At 42.7% G+C, this 10943-nt stretch overlaps 1 non-coding gene across 1 annotated transcript; it reads right to left on the bottom strand.

Annotated features, from left to right (window-relative positions):
- Positions 1–10236: 10236 nt before the first annotated feature.
- Positions 10237–10312, bottom strand: TRNAV-AAC (transfer RNA valine (anticodon AAC)). The gene has a single exon. It is a non-coding gene; the product is annotated as a tRNA-Val (tRNA).
- Positions 10313–10943: the final 631 nt, after the last annotated feature.

Raw genomic sequence — 10943 nt, 5'->3', positions numbered from 1 at the left:
AACCCCATTACAAGATGCTGGTGAAGGAAAGGAGGCTCTCTAGAGAAGGGCACCAGGGAAGGATGATCAGCCTTAGTCTTGCAATGGGGTTGGCGCTGCCAGAATAGAAATGAGCTGTTTGGCATAGGAATGCGTAGCAGCAACCATGGAGCCAGCAAACAACAAACAAATCAACTGATTTTAATTTGGAATTAGTGAATTTCACTTGCCTCTTTTCTCTATTACATGATGGAAGAATGTGTTCCACTCTGAAAGGAAATCCAGGTCTGTAAAAGCAGATGCTGACAGTCCTTCTGTCCAGCTATAGGTGCCTCCTTCCTTCCTCCCCTCCCTTTCTTCTTTCTTTCTTGGGGAAGGGCCAGGAAAGGGGTGTAGATGGGTCACCCTGAAGACCGATCCTAACAGTACAATGACTTTTTTCTATCATGACCAGAGGGGATCAAATAGAAAAGGTGGTTATGGTCTTTGTCCTGCCCCAACCCCTACTTCTGGGACCTGAACAAGGCTACACAGATCTTGACAATCCATTTCTCTACAGATAGTAAGTCCACCTTGCCTTAGCCCAGGCACATTAGGAAAATCATCTCTTCCCAGGCATCTTTCTTTCTTTCTTTCTGACCGCTGTATAGTCCTCTCTCCCAATCCTTTCCACCCATGAGCTTTAACAAAAATGACCATGTGCCAACTCAATTAAGTCCAGCATTGTTAGGAGTTTACAAACATTATTGCTAATCTGAATACAACAGGATAATAGAGTTTGTTTCACATGTGAGATTCAGAGAGGCTAGGTAACATTGTCAAGGTCACACAGCACTGAGTAACCAAGTCAGGAAGATTGGGTCTCTTCAATTCCAAAGCCGATGTCAACTGTATCACCTGGCCTCCCAGGCATGTTTTAATGTTGTCTGGGAATCTGGAATTCATTTTTTAAAATATGGCTCATGTTTTTGTTCTGCAGACTCCCTAACCTGACCTTTTGGATCACATTCTCACATCACCTATATTAATTCTGCTTCCACGTGAATGTCTCTCGAGCACTTCACATTCCATGAGATCAAAAATGAATACCAAACTAAGTATGTTCTAGTCTTTAATTCAACAAGTCAGCTACTTAAACTAAGAACCTGGGTCTCTTGACTTTTCCCCTTTTCTCACTCTTTTCTTTAATTGGTCACCAAGTCCTAAACTCTCATCTTCATTTCTAATTGTTCTCTCATTCAATCTTCCATGTTGCCATCAAAATAAAGTTTTTTCTAAAATACACATTAAAAAAAAATTGATTTGAGAAAGAGAAAGAAGCATTGATTTGTTGTTCCACTTATTTAATGCATTTACTGGTTGATTCTTGTATGTGCTCTGACCAGGGATCAAACCCACAACCTTGTCATATCAGAACATGCTCTAACCAGTTGAGCTACCTGGCCAGGACTGCTAAAATATACATTTAATTAAGTCACTCTCTTGCTTATATATTCACAAGATCAGAATTTCTTAGAATGATATAGACTACCCTTTATAATCTGTCCCCATTCCCATCCCACTATTCCCTGTCACAACCCTGACTCCATGGCCCAGTCCCAACCCACTAGGTTTTTTGAGCCTATGCTTTTGTACTTGCTGAACTTTTGATTTCTTTTCCCATGTGATCATCTCCTATTCACCCAACAAAACCCAGTTCAAATGTCAGTTCTGCTGTAAAATCCTCCCTGGCTTCTCTGGAGAACTTGGTCCTTCTGCACTTCCGCAGCTGTCAATTGATTATAAGAATACATGCCTGGCCCTGGCCGGTTGGCTCAGCGGTAGAGCGTCGGCCTAGCGTGCGGAGGACCCGGGTTCGATTCCCGGCCAGGGCACATAGGAGAAGCGCCCATTTGCCTCTCCACCCCTCTGCCACGCCTTCCTCTCTGTCTCTCTCTTCCCCTCCCGCAGCCAAGGCTCCATTGGAGCAAAGATGGCCCCGGCGCTGGGGATGGCTCTGTGGCCTCTGCCCCAGGCGCTAGAGTGGCTCTGGTCGCAACATGGCAAAACCCAGGAGGGTCGCAACATGGCGACGCCCAGGATGGGCAAAGCATCGCCCCCTGGTGGGCAGAGCGTCGCCCCCTGGTGGGCGTGCCGGGTGGATCCCGGTCGGGCGCATGCGGGAGTCTGACTGTCTCTCCCTGTTTCCAGCTTCAGAGGAAAAAAAAAAAAAAAAAAAAAGAATACATGCCATTGTGCTGGGAGTGTCTGTTGGTAGTGGACCTCTTACCCCCACTACAGTGAGAACTCTATTATGGGCACAGATCTAGTATCTTCTGTGCTTCGAATTTAGACATCTTGCACTATTTCTGGCACATGTCCTAGATCCTCAATAAATATTATTGGGTTTTTTGTTTGTTTGTTTGTTTGTTTTCATTTTTCTGAAGCTGGAAACGGGGAGAGACAGTCAGACAGACTCCCGCATGCGCCCGACCAGGATCCACCCGGCACGCCCACCAGGGGCGACGCTCTGCCCACCAGGGGGCGATGCTCTGCCCATCCTGGGCGTCGCCATGTTGCGACCAGAGCCACTCCAGCGCCTGGGGCAGAGGCCACAGAGCCATCCCCAGCGCCCGGGCCATCATCTTTGCTCCAATGGAGCCTTGGCTGCGGGAGGGGAAGAGAGAGACAGAGAGGAAAGCGCGGCGGAGGGGTGGAGAAGCAAATGGGCGCTTCTCCTGTGTGCCCTGGCCGGGAATTGAACCTGGGTCCTCCGCACGCTAGACCGACGCTCTACCGCTGAGCCAACCGGCCAGGGCAATTGGGTTGAATTTAATTGACGTGTATATGAGGAACAAGGGTCTCGTGGTGATCACTTTCTAGCTTTGTGCTTATGATTTAAACGCCTACTCATAAGTAAACCGAGGCCTGAGCAAAACAGGCAAAATTTCAGAGTTTAGTCTTTTCTGTCTGTGACCTCTTCTTTTAGTTCCTTTTTCCTACCAGTAATAGCCCCTGTCCTGACTTTAGACCCTTAGTGACCTTCTTTATTTTTGGTCTGTCTCTTTCCTCAAATCAGGGAGAAGCTGGAATCATCACTTGTATCCCAACTGAAACTCCCAACTCTGCTACACACTAGCCGGGATCCTGGGCAAGTTCTTAACCTGTCTGAAATTGTTTCCTCATTTATAACACAGAGATGATAATACCTGCCTCCTAGGTTTGCCATCGAGATTCAACAAGAAACTCTAAGCAAAACATTAGTATGATCCTAGGCACATAATAATGGCTCCATTAATGTTAATAGAAAGCTGCCTTGACACTTTTCCCAAGAAGACATACAAATGACCAACAGATACATGAAAATATGTCCAGCTTCACTGGCTATTAGGGAAATACAAATCAAAACTACAAGGAGATAGAACCTCACACCTGTTAGAATGGCTATTATCAACAAGACAGGTAATAACAAGTGTTGAAGAGGCTGTGGAGAAAAAGGTACACCTGTTCATTGCTGGTGGGCATGTAAACTCGTACAGCAACTATGGAAAATGTTATGGAAGTTTCTCAAAAATTAAGAATAGAGTGACCAAATGACTCAGCAATCTACCTGAAAAGTTTGAAAACATTTATTCATAAAGATATATGTGCCCCTATGTTCACTGCAGCATTATTCACAGTGGCCAAGACATGGAAACAATAGAAGTGTCCCTCAAAAGATGATTGGCTAAAAAAGCCATGGTCCATATATATACAATGGAATGCTACTGAGCCATAAGAAAAAAATAAAAGACAACCCAGATAAACCTTGATACTACTATGCTAAGCAAAATAAGTCAGATGGAAAATGTCAAGAACCATATGGTTTCACTCATATGTGGGATATAAAACTGAAAGCAATAAATGTACAAATAAGACAAACAAACAAACAAAAACTCATGGACACAAACAACAGTATGATGACTGCCAGAGGGAAGGGTGTTGGGAAGGCAGTAAAGAGTAAAGGGGGTAGGCCCTGGCCAGTTGGCTCAGTGGTAGAGTGTTGGCCTGGCGTGAGGAAGTCCCGGGTCCGATTCCTGGCCAGGGCACACAGGAGAAGTGCCCATCTGCTTCTCCATCCCTCCCCCTCTCCTTCCTCTCTGTCTCTCTCTTCCCCTCCCGCGGCCAAGGCTCCATTGGAGCAAAGATGGCCCAGGCACTGGGGATGGCTCCATGGCCTCTGCCTCAGGTGCTAGAATGGCTCTGGTTGCAACAGAGCAACGGCCCAGATGGGCAGAGCATTGCCCCCTGGTGGGCATGCTGGGTGGATCCCAGTCGGGCGCATGCGGGAGTCTGTCTGACTGCCTCCCTGTTTCCAGCTTCAGAAAAATACAAAAAAAAAAAAAAAAAAAGAGTAAAGGGGGTAAAATATATGGTGATGGAAGTAGATTGGACTTCGGGTAGTAAATACACAATGCAATATGCAGATGATGTATTATAAAATTGTACACTTGAAATATACATAATTTTACTAACCAATGTCACCCTAATAAATTTTATTTAAAAATAAAAATTAATAAATAAAAAAGAAAACTGCCTTATTTATAATAATATGCTAATTCTTCCCAATACATTTACTTAAAAATTTGCTATGTAACTGTGGAATGAATTATCTGTTACTAAAGAAAACTATCTGTTTAATATCTATGGATAACTTCCTTGGTGCTTTGTATCACACCTGGGGACACAGGAAGAAAATGATTCCAGCAGTGGGGAGTGGGATTTCCCACCTCTGTGAGAGGGTCCGCAGTGTAGGAGCTTACACATGACGTGTTTCCAGAATTCAGAGGAGGGCAGCTGGCACAGCCTAGTGACAGATGCTGGGGGCACATTTCTCAAAGAAGGGGTCCACTAGGGCTGAAAACTGTCAGAGGAGGACAATACTGTCAGAGGAAACATGAGCATAGGAACAGAAGTCAGACAGGGCTTGACAGGAGAGGATAAATGACAAGTCACCTGGTTCAGCTGTAGCTTGGGTGTGTGTGGGAGGGGGTGAAGCAGAATGATGAGGCTAGAAGAAGCCTCAGGGACAAATAGCAAGTGAAGAGGGAAGGTGTGGGCTGGGGTTCTAGCCCAGAAAATCCCAACTGGTGTTTGCACACTGGAATACCAAACCTAGGTCTCTAGAAAATTACAAACAAAGAGAAACTAAAGCATCATTAAAAACCAACAAACAAAATCTCCCAAAGCGATCCCATCGGCAGCTGAAATTTAGAACTGTTATAATTTAGCCCCTGAAATCACATCAACCCAAATTTGGGTGTGTGGGTAATTCAATGTACGAGGGGGAAACTGAAAGCACGTCAACCCTACCCCTGTATTTTCTTAATTAATTAATTCACTTCTGTGGTAAAATACATATAACATAAAATGGATCATTTTAACCGTCTTCGAGTGTATGATTCAGCGGCATTAAGTACACTCTGATTATTGTGCAACCACCCTCAGCATCCATCTCCAGAACCTCTGCATTATCCCAGAATGAAACTCGGTACCCACTGAACGGTAATTCCCATTCCTCCCTCTTCCACCACCACTCTGGCAACCACCATTCTACTCTCTCCATGAATTTGACACCTACTCAGGTAAGTGGCATCACACAATACTTGTCCTTCTGTGACCAGCTTATTGTGTGACATTGGCATAATGTCCTTTAGTGAGAACATCCTCCCTTGTTAAGGTCAAATAGTATTCCATTGCATGTATGTACCACATGAGCATATTTTGATCCATTCATCTATTTATAAGATTTTGAGTTGTTTCTACCTTTTGGCTATTGTGAATAATTCTTCTGTGAACATAGGTATAAAAATATCTGTTTGAGTCCCTGTTTTCAACTCTTTTGGTTGTATACTGGAAATGGGATTGCTGGATCATACAGTAATTCTGTTTTAATTTTTTTTGAAGAACTTCATACTGTTTTCCACAATGGCCGAACCATTTTACACTCCTACCAGAAGTACACAAGGGTTCCAATTCCTCCACATTCTCAGTAACACCTGTTATTTTATGGTTTTTGTTTTTATAATAGCCATCCCAATGAGTGTGAAGCGGTATCTCATAACAGTTTTGATTTGCATTTTCCTAACGATCAGTGATGTTGGGTATCTTTTTATGTGCTGATTGGCCATCTATGTAATCTTCTTTAGAGAAATGATTAAGTCTTTTGCCCACTTTTAATTTATTTTTGTGGTCAAATTATAGTTCTTCATATATCTTAGATATTAATCCTTTGTCAGATACATGATTTGCAAATATTTTCTCCCATTTCATGAGTTTTCTTTTCACTCTGTTGATAGTATTCTTTGATTCATAAAGTTTTTAATTTTGATGAAGTCCAAGTCATCTATTTTTTCTTCTTTTGCCTGTGCTTTTCATGTCATGACCCCTGTTTTATAGGTATGCTACCCAGCCCTGCCGGTTGGGCTCCCCAGGGAATAGACTGAGATGGAGACTGGCGCCTCAGGGATTCTCCCAGTGAACTCTGGAGCTGAGCTGGATCTTCAGAGATGTCCTCTATTGGGCTTAACAGAATGGTCTTTGTATTTGACCAGGCATTGAATACGGGGTACTACAAGAAGGGGCTGTGACTAGGGCAAGGGAGCTCTCGTCAGCCTAGGAAATTCTAAAAAAAGCTGATGGTTGAGGGCTGTTGGCCACTACCATTCCTGGCATCTGGGGGAATAAGGGCTTTATTTCTGAAAGGGGATCTGAGTGACATATTGTATCATATGTCATACTACAGTCTGAATGAGGTCTTCTCTTGTTAGCTTTGTCCTCCTGGTGCTAAGTGCTATTGGCACTTTCTATAAATTCAGAAAGAAACCTGAGTCTCCAGGGATCCACAGGCTACCCTCACTAAGCCCACCCACTTCTGTCCATCATTCACCCTCCATTTTAGTATTGCTGGTCTCTCTCCTCCCTCCCTACACTACACTAACATTGTGCCCTTCTGTTGAAGACTGCACTTTTATGTCATGGCCCCGAGTTCCTGCCACCTCAAGTCTTTCATTGCCCAAGACGCAATGAGCAGAAATAGGAGCAGAAAGCAATCGCTCAAATCCTGGGGTATAGGTGGATGGAAAGAGGGAACAGCAGAGTGATGTTAGGGTAAAATACTCGGGCACAGAGAATCTCAGACCAGGAGATTGGGTTCAGGTACTGAGGAGCAGATACTGAATCAAATAAGCACATACTTCAGGATAAAGGTAGAAGAAAAAGGATGATAATTAAATAGTTCTTGGCATTAGAGACATAATTAACATTGACCTTAGTTACAGATGTTGAAGAAATGGCAATATGAGAAGGAAAACTAAACTGCTGGTATGCAGAGACACGTGCACCCCCATGTTCATCACAGCACTATTCATTCACAGTGGCCAAGACAACCAAAGTGTCCTTCAATAGAGAATTGGATAAAGAAGATGTGGTACACATATACAATGGAATACTACTAAGCCATGAGAAATGACGATATAGTGCCATTCACAACAACAAGGATGGGCCTTGAGAACATTATACTAAGTGAAATAAGTAAATCAGAAAAAACTAAGAACTCTATGATTTCACACATAGGTGAGATATAAAACTGAGACTCATAGACATAGATAAAAGTGAAATGGTTACCAGAAGGAGGGGGTGGGGAGTAGAGAGGGACAAATATGCAGTGGCGGAAAATGATTTGACTTTGGGTGATGGGCACACAACACAATCAACAGTTCAAATGTTATAAAGATGTTTACCTGAAACCTATGTATTCTTATTGACCAATGTCATCTCATTAAATTTAATTTCTAAATAAAAAAAAGGAAAAGGATCCTAATCTTGATTTTCAATTACAAAAAAAGAAAAAATACAAAGTTAATATTTGTCCAGTTTTATGCAGTACAATAATTCAGTATATTATAAAATGTATTAAAACTTAAATTTAAAAATTAAATCCTATTTCAAGTTGTATCTGATTAGAACAGTAAACTCATACATGAATACGGGATTTCTTAAACTGTGGTTTACAAAGCACGGAGATCTGCTCACAACCCCAAAACTCACATCCCTGCCACAGCCCACTTTGGCTTTCACAAATACAGAACCCAGGTGCTGAGTTCTTAATCCTGAATGCTGAGACTTCTGATAAAAATTCCTCCTTAATAATCTTATCTTCTGCATTGTATAATTAGTTTTATGACATTTTTTCCTAAAATTTAGTTTTTAAATATTGAATTTACAAATATTTGTGAACATCTGAGCCTTTAGGTAACCCATTCCGATTTATTTATTTATTTTTAATTAATTTATTGTGACAGAGTGAGAGACAGAGACAGGGATAGATAGGGACAGTCAGGAAGGGAGAGAGATGAGAAGCATCAATTCTTTGTTGTGGCACCTTTGTTGTTCATTGATTGCTTTCTCATATGTGCCTTAAATGGGGTGCTATAGCAGAGTGAGTGACTCCTTGCTCAAGCCAGTGACCTTGGGCTTCAAGCCAGAGACCTTCAGGCTCAAGCCAGCAACCATGAGGTCATGTCTATGATCCCATGCTCAAGCCAGCGACCCTGCGCTCAAGCTGGTGAGCTCGAACTCAAGCTGAATGAACCCATGCTCAAGCCAGCAACCTCGGGGTTTCAAACCTGGGTCCTCTGTGTCCCAGTCCAATGCTTTATCCACTGCACCACCACCTGGTCAGGCTCCACGTCACTTTAAATTAAAGTCCACTACCCAGGGCTTTTATGTTATCTGAAGTCAGGCTCAGTAATATTTTTTTCCCCTGAGAAGTATTGCTGAGAAAGTATTTCCTACTTGAAAATGGTTTAGAGCAATCCAGATGAAAGAAAAGGTAGATTTTATATTTTTCTGTTTCCTTCCTAGTCCTTTGCTTTTAAAAGTACCAGTTACTCTACTCCTACTCTATAGTATCCCACTTCACCCCACTCCAAACTATTACCACTATCAGAGAGATTAGGAATATACACTGACCAAAAAACATTTCACCTGTAGAGAGTTTCCATTTGACCTCTATTTAGTCATTTCCATTTCTTTCTATGATCCTATTTGTACTTGCTACATCCTCAGACTAAGAGGACCATAATGTTTCGGTGGGAAAATTTACTCAGAATAAACCTCCAAATAGAAATACTCTAGAAAATAACAAGATTATATATTTTTCAAAAAACAAGTTTTGATATTTCCTTTAGACGAGGGCCTTCTCTTCAGACAGTCATGTGGGAATTGAATGATTTCTTTGGTTGTGGTACAGTCTTCATCCTCATCACTATGATTTATTGCATTAAGTTTTTAGCCTACGTTTCTATGATTCAATCTTAGAAATGGTTTTTAGATTTCATGATCATCTCCTTAATCGTTTCTGTCTTTCAAGCTTTTACAATGACATTAGCTATTGTCCTTTCTTTCAACTGTCTGAAAACTGAGACTTAAATTTTATTATCAAGTAGCTAAATGGAAAATCCCTCTCTAGAATTCTCAGGGAGGTCACGTGAGAAGCTTCTGAGGAAATGCTGTCTTATCAGAGAGCTGGGCCAGAAGCCTAGGATCACAGAGCTCAATCAGGAGCCCAGGACATGAGCAGACTCTCCACTTGGCTCACAGCTTATCAGTGTGATAACTCATCAAGGCCTTTTAGCAAAAGCATCCTGCCTTTCCATTGCTTTGTCCCATTGTTAGTGTAGCCCAAAACACCTATCAAGGCTCATCTCCTTTTGTCTACCAATTCTTCATGTTTTGCCAAGTGTTCCAGGCAGTTCCTTAGTTTTTACCATCAGTTTCTAAAAGTTCTTGGGCTCTTCAGGCCAACAAGGGGCACTACAAATATCTCTCTCACAGGGATCAATGGCACTTCATGAGAAACACCCAAAGTCCCCAGTGAGATCCAAAATATGTATAGTATTTTTGTGTTTTTTTTTTGTTTGTTTGTTTTGCATTTTTCTGAAGCTGGAAACAGGGAGAGACAGTCAGACAGATTCCCGCATGCGCCCGACCAGGATCCACTCAGCACGCCCACCAGGGGGCAATGCTCTGCCCACCAGGGGGCGATGCTCTGCCCATCCTGGGCGTCGCCATGTTGCGACCAGAGCCACTCTAGGGCCTGAGGCAAAGGCCACAGAGCCATCCCCAGCGCCCGGGCCATCTTTGCTCCAATGGAGCCCTGGCTGCGGGAGGGGAAGAGAGAGACAGAGAGGAAGGCGCGGCGGAGGGGTGGAGAAGCAAATGGGCGCTTCTCCTGTGTGCCCTGGCCGGGAATCGAACCCGGGTCCTCCGCACGTTAGGCTGACGCTCTACCGCTGAGCCAACCGGCCAGGGCCAAAATATGTATAGTATTGTTGTGAGTTTTCATGTATTCCATCCCTTCCTCTTCCACCACCCCCCCCACACACACACACACATTTCCACCAAGCAGATATTATTAGACAGGGATAAATGATGTCACCTTTAGAGAAAGAAGATACTTCCCAATTACCTAAGTTCTAACTTACTCTGTGATTAGGTTATAGTTTCACCTAGCAGAGGAAGATTCTTTGTTCCTAAAAGTTCTTTTATAATTCTTGCCTAAATTGTTGGGTATTAGAGGAATGGAAATAAGCAAAAAATAATTTCTTCTATTAGAGGTAACAAAGCTGGTTCTCAATTCACAGAGCAAAACTGCTCTTGTTATTAAGACTCAGCAACCCATTTATTACTGAGCTCTGAAAGCACATGAGGTGGACCTTAATGGTTCTTTTAATGTATGGTTTGCTTTTCATATTGTAATTTCATACATAAATAATGCAAGGTTGAGCAGAATCAAACCTGCAGTGTGTACAGGGTCAGTTCTAGAAAACAGGAGATCTGTGGTGTTCCTATTCTGCCATCTAACGGAGAGGGTCATGTGGCGGTCAAAGTCAGTACTTATTGATCCGTAGGCATTACATAGAGCTAAAGGCAAAGTGCTAAAA

This window comes from Saccopteryx bilineata, chromosome 5, assembly GCF_036850765.1.
Source record: "Saccopteryx bilineata isolate mSacBil1 chromosome 5, mSacBil1_pri_phased_curated, whole genome shotgun sequence".
NCBI lineage: Eukaryota > Metazoa > Chordata > Mammalia > Chiroptera > Emballonuridae > Saccopteryx > Saccopteryx bilineata.
Note: the sequence above shows the minus strand (reverse complement) of the source record. Positions and strands in the feature narration are given on the sequence as shown.